At 44.8% G+C, this 22,733-nt stretch overlaps 2 non-coding genes across 2 annotated transcripts; one reads left to right on the top strand and one right to left on the bottom strand.

Moving 5' to 3' along the window:
* Window positions 1–5,161: 5,161 nt before the first annotated feature.
* Window positions 5,162–5,248, bottom strand: Trnastop-uca. The gene has a single exon. It is a non-coding gene; the product is annotated as a tRNA-Sec (tRNA).
* A 549-nt stretch (window positions 5,249–5,797) lies between these two features.
* Window positions 5,798–5,884, top strand: Trnastop-uca. The gene has a single exon. It is a non-coding gene; the product is annotated as a tRNA-Sec (tRNA).
* The last annotated feature ends 16,849 nt before the right edge of the window (window positions 5,885–22,733 follow it).

The raw sequence follows: 22,733 nt of genomic DNA, 5'->3' as shown, positions 1-22,733 counted from the left end.
GAAAACACGAAGTTCCCAAGCGCTTTCGTGTAATTCACAGCTTCGGGGATGAGTACAGACTGTAGTGGATTTCTCCCCTACAAACGCCGCCATACATCACGGAGGTCAACTACTAAGCCACGCCTACCCCCGCTATTTAAGACCTGACCTCGTGGTGACCTCCCTCCTCTTTCTACCTACACCAACCAGCCAGCAACACCACCTCCACTCCTGCCTGGCGGTCCTCGCTCCCGCCGGCGAGCATGACGACCCACAAGCTGGTCCTCCTCTGAGCACCCTCACCAACCAGCTCTCGCTACATCACACTTGTAACCACGCTGCCACTTCCCAGCACCAGCTGCATTGTACATCCAATACAATATGTATACAGTGAGCACATTGTGAGTTTCCTTTCCTCATCCCATCCTGAGTGTGAACCCCCGGAGATTCGCACTCACACAGGATGGAAGAGAAACAGATCACGCTCCCAGTCTTCAAGCAACATGGAAGACTGGCTTATCCACCCAGAAGCAGCTCTCATCGGCTCTACAGCTACACTAAGTCTAAGGGGATAACTTAACTCTAATCTTAATTTCTAAGGGTCGCTGCCACCAGACCCCCTCTGGACAGCATGTAGCTCGTTAGGTAGCGGGCAGAGTGGACTAGGCATTGCGTTAGGTTTTCCATTGACCAGATCGATAAGGGTAAAGAAGGGTGAAACCATAACATGTCTTAATTGATTTATTTCTTATAAAACATACTGGTAAAAACACATACAACCACACTGTGGACCATAATTCCAAGGCCTGTCCCAGGGTATAGCACTGGCGCCTCTAACAACTGCTGTTGTGGTCGGTTACACTCCGACCCGAGGTGGGTTTGGGGTCCTCGGCCCATGAGGTAGAGTAGAGCCGATTAATCATGCCGAATCAGCGCCATCACTCCTATATTGACCACTGCTGGGTATCCACCGGCTCCGAGCGACCGGTGGGTTTCAATTAAGCCCACCCTCGACCTGGAGACAAACGGGGCAGCGTCAGGGGACTGAGAAACATGACACCAACAAACTCTCTTGTCTAGACGACAGACGTATTTACGTTATATTACTTCTACACTGGGTGAATGGCAATTCAACTGTTAAATCATGAACACTGGTGAACACTGATAATCACTACAATTGACTGAATTAACTGAAGGGCTAGGGAACACAGAACATACCTGGAGACAAACGGGGCAGCGTCAGGGGACACGCTCCCTGGCCATCTTGAGTTTATATACCCCTGAGTTGCCAGTGATCGCTACTCACGCAATGACAATAATCACAAACAAACTAACTGTTACTCAGTCAAAGCTGACCCTCAGTTGACAAAGGTCTGGCGAATTACTAAAGTTGATTTAAACAGACTAATTCAAGGTTGCGTTTGCCAGTAGAGAGTGCAATAAACGTAGTGACAACTGTGTTCGAAGGCGGGGCTTACTGAGAGTGATCCTGAGGGTAAAACAGCTGGGAAATACACGTCTCTCCTGAGATTCTACAAGCGCGGTGGATTTGAATATTATGTAACGTAATATGAATTAAAATGGGTTCTTAGGAATGACAATGAGGTGCGCAGTACATCTAAACCGCAGGTTAGACACCCTAGAGCAGCACTGCTTCTCTAAGCAGACACCAGCTCCTCTTCCTGCCCCAAGCACCACGTCCTACCAACCCGAGCACACCCGTCCTGCCTCAGACGCCGCCCCCCGGCCCAGCAGTACCCCCTGCCGCTCCTCCTGATGCAGCCCCTGCTCCCGACGCGGCCCATGTGCCTGAGTGCGGACCCACACACCCCTCTTTTCTCCCTCAGGTACTCCCTGCTACTGTCCTGCACCCTGCTACTGTCGTGGACCCAGCTGCTGTCACGAGCCCTCATCAGCTTCTGCTGACCCAGCCCCTGCTCCTGACCCAGGCCCACACACCCCAGCAGGCGCATCTGATGACTCTGTACCTGCCGTGAGGGAAGCACAACATTCATCGCCCCCACACACCCTTATTCTCCCTCTCTACTCCCACAGATATGGTGTATCTAGACAGTTGTCTCCTCTAGCGGCCGGCTCATCCACGCCCTCGCCGTTCTGCCTCACATGTGCCATGCAACCCTGCAGACAACAACTCTCCTACACCGCCTGGAGGGAAGGGGGGAGTATTGTAGTGGATTTCTCCCCTACAAACGCTGTTTGTCGCTGAGTAGCCGACCCCGCGAATTCCCCAGTGTATGCCTCGTGGTCTGGGTCAACCAGCGCCGCCATACATCACGGAGGTCAACTAATAAGCCACGCCTACCCCCGCTATTTAAGACCTGACCTCGTGGTGACCTCTCTCTTCTTCTGGCTACAGCCGCAGCAAGCAATACCTCCTCCTCCGCCGCTGCCTGGCGGCCCTCGCTCCCGCCGGCGAGCATGGCGACCCACAAGCTGTCCTCCTCTGAGCATCCTCACCAACCAGCTCTCTCTACATCACGCTTGTAACCACGCTGCCACTTCCCAGCACCAAGCTGCATTGTACATCCAATACAACATGTATACAGAGAGCACATTGTGAGTTTCCTTTCTCCATCCCATCCTGAGTGAGAACCCAAACAACCTGTTCCCCACAAGACTGTACTCACCCTTGAAGATGTGAATTACACAAAAGCGCTTGGGAACTTCGTGTTTTCTTCTTTCCTTGTTGTTATCAGCATATATATATATATATATATATATATATATATATATATATATATATATATATATATATATATATATATATATATATATATATATATATATATATATATATATATATATATATATATAGCAATCAAATAATTCTTACCCCACATATGATTCGAACCCAAGGCCCACGAGCCTGTGGGGTACAGGTAGTTTGGTTCACACTCAGGATGGGATGGAGTAAGGAAACTCACACTGTGCTCTCTGTATACATATTGTATTGGATGTACAACGCAGCTTGGTGCTGGGAAGGCAGCGTGGTTACAAGCGTTGAGTAGAGAGAGCTGGTTGGTGAGGGTGCTCGAAATGGTCCTCGCTCTTTCTCGGCTGGCGGCAACCACTCGGGCAGAGCGGAGGAGGTGAGTGAAGACTCGCTGTAGGTGAAGAGATAGGTCACCACGAGGTCAGGAAGTGGAGGTAGGCGTGGTAATGAGCCTCCGGTAAGTAAGGCGGCACTGGTTGACCTGGACCACGAGGCATACTGAAGTGGTCGGCTCTGGCGACAAACAGCGTTTTGGGAAAGCGGTGGTTGTCTGCGGGGTTGCATACATGTGAGGAGCAGAGGCAAATGCCTCATGTGAGACAATGGCGATGGCGTGGATGAGCCGGCCGCTGATACAACTGTCTATATCACACTATCTGTGGGAAGAGAGGAGAAAAGGGTGTGGAGGCGATGAATGTTGTGCTCTCTGATGGCAGGCAGAGTCAGATGCGCCTGGGGGGTGTGGGCCTGGGTCAGAGCAGGGCTGCCAGCAGAAGCTGATGAGGGCTCGACAGCAGCTGGGTCCACGACAGCAGCAGGGCAGGATACAGCAGGGAGTACCTGAGGGAGAAGAGGGGTGTGTGTGGGTCTGCACTCAGGGGCAGGCAGGGGTTACTGCTGCCTCTGCCTGAGGCAGGATGCTGGGGTCGGTAGGACGTGGTGCTTGGGGCAGGAAGAGGAGCTGGTGTCTGCTTAGAGTAGCAGAGCTGCTCTAGGGTGTCTAACCTGCGGTGTAGAAACAGTAGTTGTAGAGTCGATGAGAGCTGCTTTTGTGTGGATAAGCCAGTCTTCCATGTTGCTTGAAGACTGGGAGCGTGATCAGTTTCTCCTCCATCCTGTGTGAGTGCGAATCTCCGGGAGTCACCATTTGTGGGGTATGAGATTGTTTGGTTCACACTCAGGATGGGATGGAGAAAGGAAACTCACAATGTGCTCTCTCTATACATGTTGTATTGGATGTACAATGCAGCTTGGTGCTGGGAAGGCAGCATGGTTACAAGCGTGATGTAGAGAGCTGGTTGGTGAGGACGCTCAGAGAAGGACAGCTTGTGGGTCGCCATGCTCGCCAGCGGGAGAGAGGACCGCCAGGCAGGCGGAGGAGGAGGAGGTGTTGCTGGCTGCGGCTGTAGGTAGTAAGAGAGACAGATCACCACGAGGTCAGGTCTTAAATAGCGGGGGTAGGCGTGGCTTAGCAGTTGACCCCCGCTCCGTGGTGTATGGCGGCGCTGGTTGACCTAGACCACGAGGCATACACTGGGGAATTGGTGGGGTCGGCTAGGCGGCGACAAACAGCGTTTGTAGGGGAGAATTCCACTACAATACCTTTACAAAAATAACACACGAGTAAATAAAAACGAAAACAAAGATGTGAAATTCGTTGAATGGTAAAATGTAGTAAACTCATAGATTTATGAATTACTGTCATTAGCAGTCACTGGTGCACCACTGAACCGCCAACAAAGTGGGTGCGTGAGCCTGGTGGGCGGGGCTTCCCTCAGTTTACGTCACGCCTCTATAATGCCTGCCAACAGCCACCACTTCTTGTTATTTACCTTTTTATATCTTTAGCCATAGATGAGTGTTATCATTCCTAAAATTCATGTATATATAATTAATGTTGTGGCGTTTTAGAAAAGATATTTTGAAAAATAATCCCTAAGAAATATTTGCTAATATTATTCATATGCCAACATCACTCTCGTATTTATATTCCATCGGCTGATTCTTTCGTTCTAATTCTTTTATCGGTTATTATTAAAGATACAATACATACAAAAGTTACCTTTGAGAAAGAACTTTCAAGGGTAAAATATATCGTTAATAATAACTAATTATTTATTGGAAAACATCTCTGCTGCTCCGCCCATCACACATTGCCATCACTTCATATTATTTTCGCATTTCTTGTTTATTTAATGAAGTAACGCGAGATACTATTCATGATAAAATATATAAACACGAATTTCGAATCATATAAGTAAGTAAAACAGAACCAATACATTTCACGTGCAGCGATAAGGATTCGAAGTCGGGTCACTGAAATAATCAAATAACACGCACGTTTAGAGACACGTTTTCGCACCCAGTCCTCCATATTTAAAACAAATTTAGAATGTGTTTTGCAAGGTGCAGAGGTGTTACACGTGCGGCCGTGATGCCCACAACAGCCGCCCAGTAGGTGGAGTCGAACCACTCTGACGTTAGTCAGCTACAGGTTTGAAGCCTGCACCCCGGACCCCCGAGGCTCAACTGGGCGTTAAGAAGTTGAGCCACTAACGTATTTGTCTCACCTTGGCTAGTACAGTACTTGCTGTACCTGTCATTACGGTCAAATAGATACATATTACGTAGCTTACCTGTAAGCAGACAGTAAAAGTATAATTGGTAAAATAATATTTTTTAATCATGAAAACAAAATTTAAAGGATTCCCGAGTTATTTATTTCTTCAACTAGAACAAGACACGCGTTTGGTAGACACTAGGTAATTTCAAATCCATTTAGGGATAATTTCAGTGCGTATTTCACACCTCTAGTTAGGCGTTAATTACCGCCAGAGGGCAGCAGATTCACCATATACGCGTGTTTTGTTTAGTTGAGGAAATAAATAACTCGGGAATCTTTTAACTTTTTTTATTACTAAAGAATATTATTTCACCAATTATCAGAGTTATCTTTGAATATACTTTTACGGTCTGCTTACAGGTAAGCTACGTAATATGTATCTATTTGACCGTAATGACAGGTACAGCAAGTACTGTACTAGCCAAGGTGAGACAAATACGTTAGTGGTTCAACTTCTTAACGCCCAGTTGAGCCTCGGGGGTCCGGGGTGCAGGCTTCAAACCTGTAGCTGACTAACGTCAGAGTGGTTCGACTCCACCTACTGGGCGGCTGTTGTGGGCATCACGGCCGCACGTGTAACACCTCTGCACCCAAGAAATACGCGCAAACAATTTGTTTTAAATATGGTAGACTGGGTGCGAAAACGTGGCTCTAAACGTGCGCGTTTTTTCAGTGATCCGACTTCGAATCCTTATTGCTGCACGTTAAATGTATTGGTTCTGTTTTACTTGCTTATATATATATATATATATATATATATATATATATATATATATATATATATATATATATATATATATATATATATATATATATATATATATATATATATATATATATATATATATATGTGTGTGTGCTGATAACCACAAGGAAAGAAGAAAATACGAAGTTCCCAAGCGCTTTTGTGTAATTCACATCTTCAGGGGTGAGTACAGACTAAAGAGAAGTACAAAACAAGGTGTATATATACAGAGGAGGGTGAGAACAGGTCCACAATGGTCAGGTATTAGGTAATGACCCTGCTAATCTTTAAATAGCACCGCAACTGTCGGTAGTCAGGTCAGAGGGTAAGGTGACCCAACCTTCTCACCTGGTTACAAATCTTCTTAATTACAAAATTGTCCAGTTTGTACATGCCATTACTCAAATTCATGTTGAATGCTTCGGTATGTTTAATGAGACTAGATTCTATGATGTTCCTACTATCAATTGAATTACAAGGTAATATTGAGGAGACATTATCCCTCAAATGAAAAAACAGAGCATTGGATTCCTGGCCTGTCCTAACACTATATTTATGTTGTTTAAGTCTAGTTACAAGATCTTTACCTGTCTGGCTTAAGTAAAACATATTACATTCCTTGCAAGGAACTTTATAAATGCAACCAATTGTGTTGTTGGGGGAGTTCTTGATTAACATTTGTTTAACAGTGCATGAGTTTTTAAATGCCACATTCACGTTTCAGGTTTTTAGTTGTAAAGGAATGTGTGAGAAAATTTTGTGAAATGGTAATATTAAGATATTCTTATGGTCATGGGTGGGCTTGGGATCAGTTCCATAAAAAGTTTTCTTAGTAATGTTTAGGCATTTGTCTATGAAAGATCTAGGGTATTTAAGGTTTGAGCCAATATTATAGATATATTCATATTCCTCGTCAGTGAATTCCGGACTGCAAATTCTCAAAGCATGTAAAAACATACTGACTGTTTGACTCTATTATGGTGGGCAGAATAATAATGAATGTATGAACACACATTAGTAGGTTTTCTATAAATACTGAACTTAAAAGTGTTACCTATTCTGTGTATCAGACAGTCTAGGAATGGCAATTTACAGTCTTGCTCTAATTCCACAGTGAATTTGATCGAGGGGGCTAAGTTGTTAAGCTGTGGCAGGAAAGCTTTTAGGTCCTCATTACATGGCCAGAGACATAATACATCATCAACATATCTAAACCAGACTGCTGCGGGTGGTAAAATATTACTTAATAGTTTCTTTTCAAAGAATTCCATATATAGGTTGCTTAATACAGGTGAGAGTGGATTACCCATTGCCATACCAAATTTTTGAGCATAATATTGTAGTGGATGTCTCCCCTACAACTGCGTAGCTGCATGCCACCTGCTACGTCTTCCCTAGCAACCAAACGAGCGGCCCAGGGGGGGGGGGCGTCACCAGATGCCACAGTATCCTAGCAACGGAGCCAAAAGACCGGCTACTTCCCGGGGTTTCCCACCATGACTCACAGCTGACTCACGTCTGCTGTGTATATAAGCTCTGTCTCTCCATTGAGATTCATTCTGCTCTCGGTTCCTGAACACGCAACACCTCCTCCAAGCAAGCTCCTCGCCGTCCCGTTCTCATTCAACCTGGAGGCCAGCAACAGGCAACATCTTCTCTAACGAAGCTCCTGCACCTCTACCTCCTTCAACACGCTACTCACCGAACGTGCCTTCTGAGCAGCTCCTCACCACACGGCACCTCCAGCACCAGACTGTCTATCATATAACTTATATTATACAAGAAAACCACCTTAGAGTTTCCATCCATCCTGAGTGCTAGACAACATTATATCACGAAATCCTACAATATTCTCCATTGAATTCAAATTTACAATCCTTAATACATAGTTTGATGAGTTCGATGAAGTCGTCTTTCGAGACGGGCAATTAAATATTATCCAGGGAATCTATGAGGAACTCTAGTAAATCATCAATTGGGACCTTTGTAAAGAGTGATGTTACATCAAAACTGACCAGTTTAAAATCATAATTAATGTGCAAGTTATTGAGTTTATCAACCAAATCCATATTATTCTTGATATTAGAGTTACAAATGTTGCCAACTAGGGGATTTAGTAAAGAAACTAACCATTTAGATAGTTTATAAGAGATTGACCAGACTGAGCTAATGATGGGTCTTGCTGGGTTATTAGGCTTGTAGGTCTTGATTAGAACATAAGAATGGAGGAAACTGCAGCGGGCCTATTGGCCCATACTGGGCAGTCCCGTTTACACCCAACCCCTATTGCTCATATAAGCATCCAACCTATGTTTGAAGCTATTCAGCGTATTCGAGTTAATGATGATATTTGGTAACTTGTTCCATTCATCCACTACTCTGTTTCCAAACCAGTGTTTACCTATTTCCCGCCTAAATCTAAATTTGTCTAATTTAAAACCATTGTTACGAGTTCGCTCCTGGTTGGATAGTTTGAGTACCTTTGTAATGTCCCCTTTGTTTAACCCTGCCTTCCACTTATACACCTCTATCAGGTCGCCCCTCGCTCTACGTCTCTCGAGGGAGTGCAAATTAAGATGCTTTAACCTGTCTCTATACTCAAGGTTCCTAATGCCCGGGATTAGTTTTGTCATTCTCCTCTGAATTCTTTCCAAGGATTCTATATCCATTCTGTAATACGGTGACCAGAACTGAACTGCGTAATCCAGGTGTGGTCTCACAAGAGCAAGATACAGTTTTAGGATGACCTCACTCGACTTGTAACTAACACTCCTTTGTATGAACCCAAGTACTTTATTAGCCTTGTTACGAGCAAAAACACATTGTTTACTTGGCTTAAGGTTCCTACTTATCATTACTCCTAAATCTTTCTCGCAGTCGGATTTCTCTATGGCATCGTTGTTCATCTGGTATCCGGTTTCCCTGTTTACATCTCCTATACTGAGTACTTTACATTTGTCCACGTTGAATTTCATCTGCCATTTTTCAGACCATTCGAAAATTGTTTTTAGATCTTCCTGTAGTTTTGTGGTCAACTCATGGGTGTTGTGATCAACAGGAGTGTGGTCAACACATGGGTGTTGTGATCAACAGGATTGTGATCAACACATGGGTGGTGTCATCAACAGGATTGTGATCAACACATGGGTGTTGTGATCAACAGGAGTGTGGTCAACTCATGGGTGTTGTGATCAACAGGAGTGTGGTCAACACATGGGTGTTGTGATCAACAGGAGTGTGGTCAACACATGGGTGTTGTGATCAACAGGAGTGTTGTCAACACATGGGTATTGTGATCAACAGGAGTGTTGTCAACACATGGGTGTTGTGATCAACAGGAGTGTGGTCAACACATGGGTGTTGTCATCAAGAGGAGTGTGGTCATCACATGGGTGTTGTGATCAATAGGAGTGTGGTCAACACATGGGTGTTGTCATCACCAGGAGTGTGGTCAACACATGGGTGTTATGGTCACCAGGAGTGTGGCCAACACATGGGTGTTGTGATCAACAGGAGTGTGGTCAACACATGGGTGTTGTCATCAACAGGAGTGTGGTCAACACATGGGTGTTGTGATCAACAGGAGTGTTGTCAACAGGAGTGTGGTCAACTCATGGGTGTTGTGATCAACAGGAGTGTGGTCAACACATGGGTGTTGTGATCAACAGGAGTGTGGTCAACACATGGGTGTTGTGATCAACAGGAGTGTTGTCAACACATGGGTATTGTGATCAACAGGAGTGTTGTCAACACATGGGTGTTGTGATCAACAGGAGTGTGGTCAACACATGGGTGTTGTCATCAAGAGGAGTGTGGTCATCACATGGGTGTTGTGATCAATAGGAGTGTGGTCAACACATGGGTGTTGTCATCACCAGGAGTGTGGTCAACACATGGGTGTTATGGTCACCAGGAGTGTGGCCAACACATGGGTGTTGTGATCAACAGGAGTGTGGTCAACACATGGGTGTTGTCATCAACAGGAGTGTGGTCAACACATGGGTGTTGTGATCAACAGGAGTGTTGTCAACACATAGATGTTGTGATCCTTGGGAGTGTGGTCAACACATGGGTGTTCATGATCAGCAGAGTGTAGTCAACATAGGTGTTGTGATCAGCCAGGAGTGTGGTCAAATCTGTGGGTGTTGTGATCCCAGCAAAGTGTAGTCCCAACACATGGGTGTTTAGCCGATCAACAGGAGTGTGGTCAACACATGGGTGTTGTGATTAACAGGAGTGTAAAAGTCCCTTTTATGGGTGTTGTGATCAACAGGGTGTGGTCAACACATGGTGTTGTGATCAACAGGGTGTGGTCAACACATGGGTGTTGTGATCAGCAGGGTGTGGTCAGCACATGGGTGTTGTGATCAGCCAGGGGTGTAGTCCCAACACAGGTGTTGTGATCAGCAGGAGTGTGGTCAACATGGTGTATTTATGATCAACAGGGTATGGTCCAAATCATAAGGTGTTGTGATCAACAGAATTATTAGTCAACACATAGATTATTATGATCAGCAAGTGTCAGGTCAACACATGGGTGTTGTGATCAACAGGATTGTGATCAACACATGGGTGGTGTCATCAACAGGATTGTGATCAACACATGGGTGTTGTGATCAACAGGAGTGTGGTCAACTCATGGGTGTTGTGATCAACAGGAGTGTGGTCAACACATGGGTGTTGTGATCAACAGGAGTGTGGTCAACACATGGGTGTTGTGATCAACAGGAGTGTTGTCAACACATGGGTGTTGTGATCAACAGGAGTGTTGTCAACACATGGGTGTTGTGATCAACAGGAGTGTGGTCAACACATGGGTGTTGTCATCAAGAGGAGTGTAGATGATGATGTGTGATCAACAGGAGTGTGGTCAACACATGGGTGTTGCCATCAACAGGAGTGTGGTCAACACATGGGTGTTGTCATCAACAGGAGTGTGGTCAACACATGGGTGTTGCCATCAACAGGAGTGTGGTCAACACATGGGTGTTGTCCAAAAACAGGAGTGTGGTCAACACATGGGTGTTGTCATCAACAGGAGTGTGGTCAACACATGGGTGTTGCCATCAACAGGAGTGTGGTCAACACATGGGTGTTGTGATCAACAGGAGTGTGGTCAACACATGGGTGTTGTGATCAACAGGAGTGTGGTCAACACATGGGTGTTGTCATCAACAGGAGTGTGGTCAACACATGGGTGTTGCCATCAACAGGAGTGTGGTCAACACATGGGTGTTGCCAAAACAGGAGTGTGGTCAACACATGGGTGTTGTGATCAACAGGAGTGTGGTCAACACATGGGTGTTGTCATCAACAGGAGTGTGGTCAACACATGGGTGTTGTCATCAACAGGAGTGTGGTCAACACATGGGTGTTGTGATCAACAGGAGTGTGGTCAACACATGGGTGTGTGTTGTGGTCAACACATGGGTGTTGTGATCAACAGGAGTGTGGTCAACACATGGGTGTTGTGATCAACAGGAGTGTGGTCAACACATGGGTGTTGTGATCAACAGGAGTGTGGTCAACACATGGGTGTTGTGATCAACAGGAGTGTGGTCAACACATGGGTGTTGTCATCAACAGGAGTGTGGTCAACACATGGGTGTTATCAATAGTGTAGTGAACAGGAGTGTGATCACTACATTAGTTTGGTCAACATTGCTGCTGTGCAGATGTATGGTGTATTGGTTAGCATGATTGCTTCACAAGCGAATAGACACAGGTTCGATCCCTGGACAGTGTGAAACTAGGGACAAGTTTCTTTACGCCACTTGCCTCTGTCTACCTAGTAGTAACTGGGAATGTGTATATTAATCGATCTGCGGATCGTAATTGGTTAGCCAGTGGAGTTGTCGGGTCATGCAGCTCGTTAACTTAGGGTGTTGTTGTTGTGTTGGCGACAGCTTCTACACCCTGAACAAATTCACGCCTAGGTGGCCCTATAGGGCCGGCCATCCTCGATCTCGAGGGACAACTGTTATTTATGTGTTGTCAACACATAATAGTGAAGTTAAGGGTGCCTCCATAACATTGTAGGGAGCATTAGTGTCAACGTCTTGGCAATAACGTTGGTTACATTGCAACATCGTTGATAATAATGTCGACAGCAGTCTGGGTAAATGAAACTAACAATATTGCAAACAAAGGTGGAATAAACTAACATAGACGTCTCTAATGGAGTGTGGCACAATGTGTGTGGTATGATGGTGTCACACCTGTCACGTGTAGTGTAGTAATGTAGTCCACACCTACCAGTGTTTCCAACAAATGCGGGAAACATAATGTTCACAGCACTTGTCCTCTGCCCGACGACACAATTGGCGGAAGAAAAGTTTACAGAAAGTTCCCCACTTTTTATAATTTATTTTCAGTTTTAATTAATTTGCATCAATATGTCTTTAGATATATCTTCTAGTTGTAATTATTCGGCTGAAATGATGATAGGGAAATAATTCTTGACCTCGATTTTTATATTGGTACTATTATTTCTCACTTGAGTAACATGCTGGCAAGAATAATCCAAATCAACCCTTATATTATGTAAGTACCGTAACTACTTCCGATTTTCGGATTCTTATTTGAAATATTTTTAATGTTACTAATTTTAAAAATATCGACAAACATTTATTATAGGCTGTTTGATTATAGAATGCTATTTATATAAACGGACTATAAATTATCATTTGACTTATGCGCGGGAACATTTACGACTTTGGGAAGTCGACTTAGAGAGAGAGACTGACAGATAAATGTGTGTGTGTGTGTATTTTAAGACTTTCAAACAAATAACATGGCGGAGTACTTCAATAAGGTTTTTAATTTAGCTGTTATGAAACTGGAGCTTAATGCAGAGTGGCAGGAGCTGGAACAAGAGATTAAGGTAAAATAAAACGAAGAGTATAAACCAATAGGTGTTTTGTTATAATGGCTGGCTGCAACTGATGTTTGTTATGTAGACACTTAACAATTATAATAACGTAGAGAATATTTTGCCGCGATCATCTAAGTTCCTATTAACGCTATTTTACCGCGAGTGTGCGCTCTGGCTGGCTAAGCACTTTCCGTTTAATATGATGGGGGGGGGGTGTCCTCCCTAGGCTAGGAAGTTAGTTACGGATCAGTAAGTTTCATTGGTTGGTTGTCAGGTTCTACTAGACTATGAGGTTGAAGTAAATGTCGCCTCATTTATAATGATAAGAAAATCTGTGGAAAAAATTAACAAAATCGAAAAACTCCTTCTGGTTAGATTTGTTTAAAGCTACACAACGATAGACTCACGGCGACATAAATGCCATTTGCCGCCAGTGTCGCGGTCAAATATAGTTCTCGCGTTCGCAGGTAATGGACGATTAGCCAATCTGAGCGCACATACGGTAAAATAGCGTTAGTAGGAACCTTTCAGATCACGGCAAAATATCCACAACTTAATAATAACTAATAAATGGGTTACTCTTCATATTCTTTATGTTCGTAAAAAAGTTTATTCATAAACTTGCTTCTTCACAGATACAGTAGTTGAGTGGTTCTCAAATTCGGGGTAATTACTCCAACTACGGTAAAAACTGTATTTTGGCTAGGGTAATATGCTTCTGTTGGCACGGTGGGGTAACCTCGTATTTAACACTTATAACACTTACGTTTGCCGCGTTTGGCTCAAGCAAGGAGCAGTGGGATACCCAACTCTAATGACTCGGGCTAACGACGTACTTCTTCCATTTCCCACGACCTATATGTGTGAACTTGGGTTTTCGGCAATGTACCACATCAAGTCCAAGCTCAGATATGAGGTTGGCTCTGTCAAAGACTAAACCACGCATCCAAAATCTGGTGTCGACAAAACAAGTTCATCCATCTCACTAAGACTAAGACTATAACAGCACAGTAACTGTGGCACTATTATTAATTTTTGTATAAGACAGACTAGAATTGTACACTTGTGTTTTGTATAATACACTTTGTTGGAGGAGTAAAATTTTACGTTGGGATAATTCGAACCTGCCAGACTTTAAATAGGAGTAAAACTGGAAAAAAAAGTTTGAGGACGACTGCAGTAGATGATATAAAATAAAAATAACCAAGACTTGGCCAATGGCTGCATGCATTTTGATTACAGTATCAGTATTTTCCCTCCATCTTTTACAATGTTTTGATCAATTGTGTGTGTGTGGGGGGTGAACTTCGAGTACCGGGTGAAGGGGGTCTTTTCAAAATAAACAACTCCAGGCAAGAACAAAGGTGTCGGCAGCTTCCATTACTGAACTTCAGTATGCAGACGACCTCACCCTTGTCGCTCACACTGAACACGACCTACAGATCATGAACACCTACGCAGACGCGTATGCACACCTCGGCCTTGAGGTGTATGTACGTAAGACTCAGATTCTCTTTCAACCTGCCTCTGGTTCAGACACACCTCCACCATCCATCCAGCTTAACGGTACTACCCTCTCTAATTTTGTCCATTTTTGGTGTCTCGGCTCCCACATGTCCACCACCGCAGACATCGATGAAGAGATTCAGCATCGGATCAGATGTGCATCTCAAGCCTTGGGAGGACTCCGACATCGTGTCTTCAGCTGTAGGGAGCTGAAATTATCCACAAAGCTTCACGTATATCGAGCAGTGGTCCTGCCCACCTTACTATATGGCAGTGAGACATGGGTCACATACAGGAGGCACCTCAAGGCACTTGAAAACTTTCACCATCGTAGTCTACGTTCATTCCTCCGAGTTTGCTGGGAAGACGAGAACAAATGCCAGTATTCTTGCTGACACCAACTGTAGGAGCATCGAGGCTACCATTATCCATGAACAACTACGTTGGACTGGCCATGTTACCCGCATGGATGACAGTAGTCTGCCAAAGCAGCTACTTTACAGTCACCTAATGAATAGTAAACGTAACGCTGGCGGGCAATTGAAAAGGTAAAAGGATAGTCTTAAGACAAACCTGAGAAGGTGCCAAGTCGACCCCCTCACCTGGAAGTCGATTACTCCACATAGTAACGCTTGGAGGAGCACCACACGAGAAGGTGTCAGTAATTTCGAGTTAGCCTGGCTGCAAACCCAGGCAGACAAGCGCCAACGTCGGAAAGAAGCTGCCACTGCCCCTCCCACAGCAAATGGAGCCCTCCACTTGTGCAAAGAATGTGGACGATGCTGCAGGTCCTGTATCGGCCACTTTAGTCACCTCAAAACTCACCAAACTATGTGACATCCCTAATAACTCATATCATTGTATCATAGCTGGATTATCGCCATACTCGATTCCGAGTGACAGCAAAGAGGAAGAAGTTATAGTAGTAGTAGTAGTAGTTCTAAGGTACGTTAGGCCAGTAGAAGGTTTGCCCTGCCAATGCATGTGTAGCACTTCCTATGACGTCGATCACGCCATGGAATGCAAGACAGGGGACTTCATATGCATGAAGCACGACGAAGTAAGGGATCTGACTGCAAATTTCCACCATAAGATTTCAAACACATCCAACGAAGCCCGTGTTGATGTCAGTGCTCGAGGATTCTGGACACGGGGACAGCGAGCCTTCTTCGACAAGAAGCCAAGAAACACTCCAAACTACACCAGGAGAGAAATGAGGATTCCCTACTCCACCCAGGTGAGGAACCATGAATTCCTAACTACATCATATGAGGAACAAGAACCATCTCCAACAAGCTGTAGGACCTACCCGGACCACGTAGTGAGGTAGCGGCTTAACAGCCAGGTACAACGGCCATCAAGACAGTGGGAAGGACTTTGTTGGCGTGGACATCAGGTCACAAGAATGTCTACAGACCAGCTCCCACAGTATCAGATCTAGAGTTAATTTATATGTCGATTCTATGTTTCTTATGTTTCTGTATTGAAAGCTTTTGTCAATCAAGTGACCCACTCCCCGATTTCACCATATGTAATTTATCATCTCTGTTCAATGTATATTTTCAGCCTTCGGGCTGCCATGTTATCTTAATAAACCGTTAATTATTATTATTATTATTATTATTATTATTATTATTATTATTATTATTATTATTATTATTAGTAGTAGTAGTAGTAGTAGTAGTAGTAGTAGTAGTAGGCATGACAAGGTAAGGGACCTCACAGTAAATATGTTGAAGGAAATCTGTCGGGATGTCATGGTAGAACCGACCCTCCTTCCATTGGATGGTGAGATCTTCCAACACAGGACTTCAAACACATCTAACGAAGCCCGTGTGGACGTCAGTGCTCGAGGATTCTGGACGCGGGGACAGCAAGCTTTCTTCGACATCAGGGTTTTTGAGCCCATGGCCGCATGTCACCGTAACCTAGCTCTCGATGCTGCACATAGGAGGAACGAGAATGAACAAGAGAAGGGCATATGGGGAGAAAATTCAAAACGTTGATCAAGGCAGCTTCACTACTCTAGTGTTCACAACCTCTGGTGGGATGGGACCAAGTGCAAGATGTTTCTACGACAGACTTGCAGCCTGGATGAGATGTCGACTGTCTTTCTCTCTCCTTCGGTCGGCTTTGCTCTGCCTCAGGGGAACGAGAGCTTCTGCCCCAATGCCGACAACTGCTGCAGATATTGACTATGAGGCTACAGTCACTGAATGCCGCATAGATCTGCGGCTCAACTAATTCAACACAGATAGGATAGCTACTTATGTATTAGGATATTTAATATTAAGGTAATAAAATGGCGGCGAAGGTGTGGCTATTGGGGAGGCTGGAGGCCACGTTTAAAAAAAAAAAAAGTAGTAGTAGTGGTAGTAGTAGTAGTATGTGTGTGTGTGTGTGTGTGTGTGTGTGTGTGTGTGTGTAATAATAATAATAATAATAATTAACGGTTTATTGAAAAAGTTCGGCAGCCCGAAGGCTGAAAATATACATTGGACAAAAATGACTTATTACATACAAATACATGGGGTGGGTGGGTCGTTTAACAAAAGCTTTCATTACTGAAAGGAGAAGGAACATGATTGAACATACAAATTATTATAGTTTACAGTTGATGGCCCGGGCTGGGCTGGTCATGGAGACACCAGGTGGTGAGGTGTTCACGTGGTGTAGTAACTCGTCCTCGGATGTTGATATGAAGGACCTCATGGTCATGGAGACGTGTGTGTGTGTGTGTGTGTGTGTGTGTGTGTGTGTGTGTGTGTGTGTGTGTGTGTGTGTGTGTGTGTGTGTGTGTGTGTGGTGGCTGAAAATATACAAACTTACATTTGATTTAGACATAATGATATGCGTTGAATACATTTACAGGGCTGTACAGTACATAAATCAGAGTTGTTTATTATTTTAACAATAGATGGGATGGTGCTATTCTTATATCTATCGGTGCGGGCTCTTATGGGCTGAATTTTGTTGTAGTGGCGGACTGCGTGAGGTGGGTGGGGGACTGCCGGTGGCAGGAGGTGGCGATGACGAGGATGGTGCAGTAGTCCACTGCCAAACCTTGCTAGTGCTTGGTGGTGGAGGTCACTGAGGGATGGCATTTCCAGGGTGGAGAGAGCGTTGATGTAGCCAGAGTAGTCTGCGCCGAGCATGATTCTGCAGGCCCTTTTCTGTACCTTCTCTAGCTGACGTTGTTGGGTGGAGTTGAGAGAAGACGACCAGGCTGGTGACGCATACGTTAGTTTGGGGAGAATAAAGGCGTTGTAGATAGTCCTCAGCTCTGGCGTGGGTGTCCCAAGTGACCTAAGTCGTCGTAGCATGTAGAGTCGGTACGAGGCTGCCTTGATTGTGTTGTTTACATGGGCCTTCCAGTCCAGTTTGTGGTCTATGGTAACACCCAGGAGTTTGGCAGACTGCACTAACTGGAGAGGATGGGCACCCACTGTGACTGCTGGAGCTTGCACTGGAGTGGTGGCGGTATTGATGTGCATGACTACGGTTTTGGTGTGGTTGATGGTGACCTTGTTCTCCGTAGTCCATGCCTGTAGCCTGTCCAGGGTGCCTTGTAGCGATGAGTAGTCTGGTGCGGTGTTGTCCACTGAAACCCCCATAGTGCAGTCATCCACGTACTTCCACCTGTGAGGAGTGTCCGATAGAGTGTCGTTGATCAGGATGAGGAAGCACAGTGGTCCCATCTTGGTCCCCTGGGGAACACCGCAGGTGAGGTGTTGGAATGTGGAGACCAAGCCCTGATACCTCACTGCCTGGCAACGTCCACTCAAGAAATCAGTAACCCATGAGACCAGGTTGGTGGGCAGCCCTAGTACAATGGTCTTGTTGATAACAGTGCAGTGATCAAAAAGGTCAAAGGCCTTCCTGAAGTCAAGAAGGGCAACGGCCAGTGATGTCTTACGTTTCTGCAGGTTTTTGTGGAAAATCCAGAAAGCTCACAAAGCAGTGTGATGTAGAGGAGGTCCTCATATTGCCAAATTGCTGTGGACCAATTGACTGATAGATTCTGGCAAAAGCCCACTCAAAAACAAAGATCCTCACAGAATAGACTATGTATGGGGGTAATGGCCTTTAGCCTGAGGTCGTTAGGGACTGTGGGGTGAGTGACCTTGGGGATGGGGGGTGACAAATGGGGTTTTCCATTCATTGGGGCATTGCTTTGTCTGAGGGATGCATTAATTCATAGTCCCAACGCAAAAAAAATTCTCATGGTTCCTGGATCAAAAACAGTCTGATTCAGTGTAATTGTATGTACGAACTCAATTATGACATTCATATAGCTGTATCAGAGGCTCAGTTTTCCAGAACCAGCATATCCTATATATTTCATTAATACCATGCTATTCATACAGTAATTTTATATGCTCATTGGCTCTCCCTTATGCAATTATTTTGTCCTGATTTGTGCTTTTTGTTTGTTTCAGTTTGCTGATTCATGATATTGCATATCTACACCTATGATTGTAATTACTCACAGAATTAACAAAAACATGGAACAATAAACAGAAGATATTAATGAGCAGTGCTGACAGTTTTTTTACTACATATGTGGTGCCTTCACTCCTAGTAGCCTGAAACCAATCACAAAAAGCTGTTCGACTGAACTACAAAGAAATTTACTTCAAATGTCATTTGGGTGACCAAGGAGCAAGAAATGGGCTGCCTCCATGTGTAGCCTGTAAGTCTTGTGTTAACCACCTGAGAGTGGATGTGGTAAACGAAGTTCAGGAATGCACCGTTTGCTGTTCAATGATATAGCGTGAACCTAAAAAGACCACAGTAGTGACTGCTACTTCTGTCTCACAAATATTAAAGGAATAAAAATCAAAGACACGAGGCAGTACAGTACCCCCAATATTTGCTTCCTGCAAATCCGACCAGTACCGCACAGTACGAACTTCAGTCCCAAATCCACCGACTGAACAAATTGGTGAGATTCGATTCTACCTCTACCTCAATGGAAAACGACTACCAGGATGACTCTGAAAATACCAGGCCTAAACTGTTTACTCAAGAAGCGCTTCATGATCTCATCAGGGGCCTAAACTTGTCAAAAGAAAAAGGCTGAAGTTTTGGGATCCAGACTAAAACGGCATAACCTGCTAGAAGATGGAGTGCATATCACTACAGCCCCAGCGTTACCGACATAGACAGCTGTCTGCATTTTTCAAGATGGCAAACAACCTTTGTTATTGTGCAAGAGTTGCAGTATCTCTCATGCCAACTCTGCAGAAGTCTGGAAACGCTACAGACAGAGAGTTGGGCTGTTTATAAACTCAGGAAAAGAACTCTCACAGAAAGCTGTTCTTTTACACAATAGCAATCGGCTTCCATCTGTCCCAATAGCACACATAACAAAAAATGACTGAGAGCTGAAACAATGAAGAAAATTCTGTTGGCCGCTATAGAGTATGAGAAACACCAGTGGAAGATATGTGGCGATCTCAAGTCATCTTCAGTTTTACTACTGGGCCTTCAGAGTGGCTACACAAAGCACATGTGCTTTGTGGCAATGGAACAGCAGAGCTGATGCAGAGCACTATGTGAGAAAAGTTAATGAAACAAGACCAAGAATCGCCTGGAAGGTTTAACTGCTCACAATCAACGTAGATCCAAGAAAGATATTTTTTACTCCACTGCATCCAAAGCTCAGTTTGGCTAAATATTTCATCAAAGCTATGGATATAATTCGGTGCTGGGACTCTATACTTATCTCAAACTAGGTGGTGTGTGTGGTTTCCGAAGCAAGTTGAAAGCAAGGTGTCTTGAATGGACCTAGAATTCGTATGCCTAGTTAATGATGTGAATTCACTTAAAACAGTAAACCCACTGGAGAAAAAAGCATGGGAATCATTTGTCGTATGTCCAAAGAATTTTCTTGGAAACTATAGTGCTGACAACTACAAAGAAATCATTAACAACCATGCTTCAGAATTATCCCATGCATTAGGGAGCAAGGATATCGCCCAGAAATTGCATTTTCCACTCTCATATTGAATTTTTCCCAGGTAACCTTGGAGACGTTAGTGATGAACACGGCGAATTTCATCAAGATATCGCCATAATGGAGAGCCAGATATCAGGGACAATTCGAATCCCTAACATGATAGGCGACTATTGCTGGACACTGCAAGAAGAGGAAGCAAGCTGTACAAGAGAAAGAGTAAAGTTCAGAAGCACTTTTAGAACTTCATATTTGTCAAGTACCAAAGTTTGAACTTATGTGTTTTGGTACAATTTTTTATAGGCTTATCATCTGCTTGATAGGTTTTAAAATTGTATCCTTGCATGACACCCGATAATGTTACTATGTTACTATTTTTTATTCTTTAAGAAAGTAGGTCTGATGGTAGAATGAAACATCAATTAATATTCATTAATATGAAATTAGTCATGAAAGCACAGTCACATAGAGATAATCTCATCTTTTGCACGACACACGTGATGGAATATTAAATATTTGTACCTATTGATTTTTTTATAAAACCTGGTCTGATAGAACAAAACAAATATCAGATTCGAATTCAGCAATATGAAATTAGTTGTGAAGCATGATCTCATATGTGAACCATTTTGGCTGTTGACCAGTATAATAGGTACAAGAGGGCGATGATCCGTGAAGAGGGTGAATTGCTGAAGTCCTATCAGGTAGAAGCGACACTTCGCTATCGCCCAGACAACAGCCAACATCTCCGTGTCAATCGTGGCATATCGGGTCTCGGCGTCCGTCAGGAACCGGGATCCACTGGTCATGGTGTCCACCTCCATGGTCCTGCAGAGGGCGTAACCAACGCCGTTGAGTCTGGAGAGGGTCAGTCTGGAGGGGCAGTGGGTAGGGCTGGATCATGTGGAGCGAGGACAGGTGGACCTGGGGCCTGCTTGACTGTGGAAGGCCTCTTGATGATCTGGGGTCCCCACAGGAATGTCCTCTGGGGCTCAGCAGGGGACCTAACAGCTGGGCAGCGGCGTGAATGTCAGGTGAAATTCAGCCAGCTGATGACTAAGACCCAAAAAAGGTCTGTCAGGTTGGCAGGGGGGTTGGAAAATCCCTGATTCCACTTAATTTCTCCGGGTCAGCTGCGATACCTGATGCTCTGAGAGAGTGTACCCTGAAGTTCACTGATGAGTGCGGCGACTACTAAACTTGTCAGCGTTGAGGGGGTAATCCCTTACTTTCGACATCTGGTAGGAGCTTCATATATTCGGGAGAGGTGGGGCACAGTAGTCTTCGTCATGGGTAAAATATCATCCAACCACCTTGACTGATTCGTGACTCCTTGAAGGGCGCGTCACCACGTTGACAGAATGCATAAGCCCGTGGCAGCCGTCCCATGGGGCCTCTGCAATACTGATATCTTCCATATGGTGCTTGATGGATGTAGTCAAATGCTGGTCTTCTTGGTAACTCGATCTGCCAATATACATGAGCGTCCATCGTTGTAAAAACTTCGCCTTGGTCCACATTTCGAACAGCTGTGAAGGGTGTGGGTGAAGGGTGGGCTGGATAGAAACTTGCTGGTTAAGTTTTGACACAGTCGGTGGTGATTCATTACTCCACCACGAGGTTTGGCGACAGGGACAGAGATGGCACCAAGGTGAAGGTTCGTCTCCCGGCCGGCAGTGATTCCCCTGAGCAACCATGGAGTCAGAAAGCTCTTGTCTAACTAGTTCCTTGTAGGCGTGAGAATCAAACGAGGGGTGTGGATGGCAGGTGTGGCACCATCCTTAAGACGAACCTTCATGGGTGGACCCCCCATCGGCTTGAGTGGTGTGGATCCCGAATTTCTTCGTAACCAACACGTCAGCAAACTCCTTGAAGGTAAGCTCTTGCATCGAAGGGGCGTGTTAGTGGAGATAGGGAGTTCAGCCAACCTGTTGACATGGTGACGCTACAAAATAGGTTTGGGAATTTAACCAAATAATGGCCAACTCTTGACGGCATATGATAAAAGCGGAGTCGAATCCCATCATGAAGACATCATTCCGGGCTGAGCAAGACTGCTTACCGAGGTAAAATGGCAAGAAAGATCCCAAAGCTGGAGCCATCTTGGAACCATCGCTGTCAGTTTCGTTGTCTGAGGAGGGGGCTGGGATTTGCTCCAGGAGTATTCCCAAACTTGCTAAGTGTTTGTGGACCAATTAATGAGACGTCAGCACCGGTGTCAGGTAACATCTGAAGCTGGATGACAAGTTACCGTGAAATGACGAAAAACACTGGTGTGCTGGGGCGTCGTGTCTGTGGAACAATGTACCGCGG

This window comes from Homarus americanus, unplaced genomic scaffold (assembly GCF_018991925.1).
Source record: "Homarus americanus isolate GMGI-L3 unplaced genomic scaffold, GMGI_Hamer_2.0 scaffold42382, whole genome shotgun sequence".
NCBI classification, from domain to species: Eukaryota; Metazoa; Arthropoda; class Malacostraca; order Decapoda; family Nephropidae; genus Homarus; species Homarus americanus.
This window is presented reverse-complemented; position numbering and strand designations above follow the sequence as displayed.